Consider the following 4,336-nt stretch of genomic DNA (forward strand, 5'->3'; position numbering starts at 1 on the left):
TCTCTCTCTCCCTGCCCCTGTGTCCCCTCCCTCTAAACCTGTCCCTTTCCCCAGGTCCCGAGGAAGCCTTCCCCCCCGGGCCCCACCCCGCTGGAGGGGTGGTCCAGGGACGGAGCCCTCATCCGCCCCGAGGGCGCTGCCCAGAGGGTCCGGTTCCGCGGGCGGCAGCCCGGCCGCAGCTCCCGTTCCGCCGCTCTCTCCACACCAATTCATTGATCCACTTCCTGCCGCTAAGGTGGCGGGGAGGGCTGGGCCGGTCTGCTGGCGTTGCGGGGACCCAGGTCATTTTATTGATCGGTGTCCAAGGATGGAGGTGGGGACGCTGGTCCGGGTCCCGGACGCCCCGCAGGCTGCCCCCGATCAAGCTGGCCTGTACCAGATACCTGTGAGTATTAGGGGGGGTACATATCAGGCTTTGGTGGATTCTGGATGCAACCAAACCGCAATGCATCAAAGCCTGATTCAACCGGATGCATTGGATAAGAGCCGCATGGTTAAGGTTCGGTGTGTGCACGGGGACGTGGTGAACTACCCCTTAATGTCGGTGGCTAATCAATTTCGGGGACAAAAGCATAGAGTAGAGGTGGCGGTTAGCCCGCACCTTCAGGCATCCGCTAATTTTGGGGACAACTTGGCCAGGGTTTAAAGCATTATTGGGGCATCTCTGTGCGGTTGTCTCTTGGGAAGAAAGAGCGTGGCAGACGGGGGCGGTCGCGCAGGTGGGAGAAGTTGAGCTGGGACCAATGGGGACTGAGTCAGGGGAACGAAGCCCGGTGGAGAGGGGTACCCTCGCGAGGGGCGATGATTTTCCCCTGGAGCAGTCCCAGGATGAGTCGCTCAAATGCGTTCGAGCAGGTCCGCTCCATCGACGGACAGCTTCTCCAACCCACTCGACCACTCTCCTATCCGTATTTTGCTATTTTAAAAGACCGGTTGTATCGAGTGACCCAAGACACTCAGTCACACAACCCAATTGTTAGTACCAAAAAGCCGCCGGGAAATGCTTTTCCAGGCGGCTCACTGTAATCCGATTGCCGGACATTTGGGGCAAGCCGCGACACTGAATCGGCTAATGACCCAATTTTTGACCCTGTCTTCTTCCTTCCACCCTCCTGAACCTTTGTTACAGAGGTATGTGCGTGTTAGTGTTGTGTATTACATGTTTATAGCCAAGTTAGCTGTTCATGAGATGGATTGCCTGAGGAAAGAAACGGTTCTTATGCCTGGCCCTTCTGGTGCTCAGTGCTCTGTAGCGCAGACCAAACGGCAATAGTTCAAAGAGGAAGTGGCCTGGGTGGAAGGGGTCCAGAAAGATTTTGCCAGCTCTTTTACTCTGTATGAATGCAGTTCTTGGAGAGTGGGGAGGGTTGTGCCAGTGATTCACGCAGCAGTCCGGACTATCCGCTGCAATCTTCTAAGGTCTGATTTGGTAGCTGAGCTGAACCAGACTATTATAGAAGTGCAGAGGACAGATTCAATGACTGCAGAGTAGAATTGTATCAGCAGCTCCTGTGGCAGGTTGAACTTCCTCAGCTGGCGAAAGAAGTACAGTCTCTGCTGGGCCTTCTTGACAATGGAGTCCATGTGGAACTCCCACTTCAGGTCCTGGGAGATGGTGGTGCTTATTTATTCGGAAGAGCAGAAGAAGTTTGTCCATTTTGTTGGGTAGTGAACGGAGATTTGTCAGATAGATAGGCAGTGCCGTTCTAAAGCTTGACGATCGCGTTGGTTCGACTCCCATGCACGCACGTCTTAAAACGTTTGAACTATGCTGCTGTTCCGCCATCTACAATGTTCAGCAAAACGTCTGAGTAATCAAAACCAATAGAAGATTGTGTGGTGTGTACTGCCCAAATGTTCAGCAGTTCATCTCTGGTGAAACTTATTGTGTTTGAAAAACAACAGACAGGAAAAACTAACAAAAACATTAAAGGGGTCATCGGATGCCCATTTTCCATGAGTTGATAGGATTCTTTAGGGTCTTAATGAAAAGTCTGTAAAATAGTTTGGTTAAAATTTCTCAAAGGTGGTGTAAAAAACACCTTTTTACCTTGTCAAAAACAGCTCTTTTCAGAGCAAGCCGTTTTGTAGCATTTTCCTTTAAATGTTAATGAGCTCTGCTGACCCCGCCCCTCTCTTCCGAGCTGCTCTCTGAGGGACTTTTACTTTAGCCGCATTCATCGTGAAACTTGCTAATTAGCACATTATTAGGAAAGGCGATTTGCAAAGATTCATTAAAAAACCTTATACTCACTACTTCTATAGGTGAAGCTGGATCACGAATGATTCGTGCGAACATAGACGCGTTTAGGTAGATCGGGGGCGCATTCCCTTCAAAAACAAACGTAATCCACTGCATCTTCAGCGGCTCAGATTTCGGGATTAAATGACTTCTATGTTCATTATTACATCCAACAACAGAACACCTCAATCGCTTAGGAGTCATTCTTGTCTACATTTGCTCTGGCGGTGAAACAATGGCGGACTGATGACAGCTCACTCAGGCCGTGTCTAAGGTAAGACACCAGTCCATCTGTGCTGAAACGCTACTGTCAATCAAACTATCATAGGCGGGGCCTGTTTTTGTGACGTCACACAGACAGGCATCTGAGATCGGCTCGAATTGAGAAAGGGGTAAAGATTTTAGTAGATTAAAAAAAAAACACTGGGGGGATTTTTATCATTATAGGCTGGTTGTGTACACACACTGCCAACACACATTTCAGTTCAAACAACATGTAAAAGTGCATGTAGCATCATATGACCCCTTTAAAACAACTGGAGAGCTCCTCACTGAGGCAGCCAGGCACGGCGCCATCTTGAAGGTTATAAGAGAAGCACTGGAAACAGATCTTGACACTTGGACCAAGAACTAGGTATATCTCATGAGCTATAAATGAGAAAAATCTAAGCCCTCAAATTCTCCTCTGTTGTTTACTGGCACTTGACTCGGCATGGTAAAGTATTAGCCATCTAAATGTGCCTTATCTTATTCTGTGCAAACATATCAGCCTCCTGACTGCGACTCCCAGAAGTCAGTCATCCATCTCGCAGCCGTTCTGATTCCCAAGATAACTATGCATTCAGTTAATTGTGAGATCTATGAAATCTCATTCGAGGACAATCCCATTCCCAGCTTGATGCTCATGAGAACACTACGGACGGGTCAGAGTGACACTCGAGTGTCTCGAGTGAGTCTCATCAGAATACATCATTCAAATGCACAGTGTTGGTTAAGCCTGGTATTTGCCCTCCTCTTTCATCTTTTTCTCCCAGCAGCCTTGAAAAAAAGCCATTTGACGAGAGATATTGAAGTATGCATTGAGCCAATAAGCCAAGGTCAAGGACAATTGCACTCCATGCAGGTCACGTCATTTGTCGATTCACAGGATTAGACTCACTTTATCTTGCCGACACTAAGGTGAAGCTGTGCTGTTTGGCCTGCTGAAAAGAATAGGGTAGCTGGTCATCACAAGGCTTCTTATCTAGTTCAACCAGAAAGAAATGTGCAGTATTGATTGCATGGCTTTGTTGGTCCACCAGCTAGTCCAGCACCAGATGTATTTATATTCATACCAAACTTAATATGTATATTAAGGTTGTTGATTTAGCTCATTCATTTGCAATTAATTATGGAAAAAATCATGTGTAAGAATTTTACACTGCATGATGAACATGATGCAGGACGACTACTAACGGCATGATGTAGACTATTTGAATGCAGTTTTATGCCCCTAAAATTCAAGATATAAGGGAAAAAATGCCCCTGTATGGGTTTTTATCTTATATTTATATCATTTGATATAGTTTAGTAATATCACACAAACAAGTGTGCTGTTTTTTCCTGAATATCTGTACAATTGCAAATGTGATACTGATTTTATGCAATAGTTCAATATACAAAAAGTTAATGTGTTAAATTTTAAACACAATATTGTCTGCTCAATTTCTGCATATTTCTGTGTTCTGTGTATATTTTATCTGAAAGACCAACATGAAAATTCATGATCTTCAAAACTAGTCTTTTTTTAACTGTAACTAGAAAACTTCTGAATGCATTTATGTTGTGATTACTGTTAACGTTTGATGACCATGTTTTCTTTAATGTATCAGTTATTTTTTTCATGATGTTTTAATTACATTGCAGATATTAACCATGCTAGTCAATTGCAGGTGGTGGGGTATTGTCATTTGACAGGGTGTTTGATTGGACAAAAATCTGTGTAGTGCACGATGAGTCATTCGAATTTTTGGTCTGTTGTCCTTGAAGAGAAAGACTTTTAAATGTCAATTTTAAATACATATATCTGCTTTACATTTAATTGTAAATAGTATA

This window comes from Sinocyclocheilus grahami, unplaced genomic scaffold (assembly GCF_001515645.1).
Source record: "Sinocyclocheilus grahami isolate Dianchi unplaced genomic scaffold, SAMN03320097.WGS_v1.1 scaffold820.1, whole genome shotgun sequence".
Classification (NCBI taxonomy): Eukaryota; Metazoa; Chordata; class Actinopteri; order Cypriniformes; family Cyprinidae; genus Sinocyclocheilus; species Sinocyclocheilus grahami.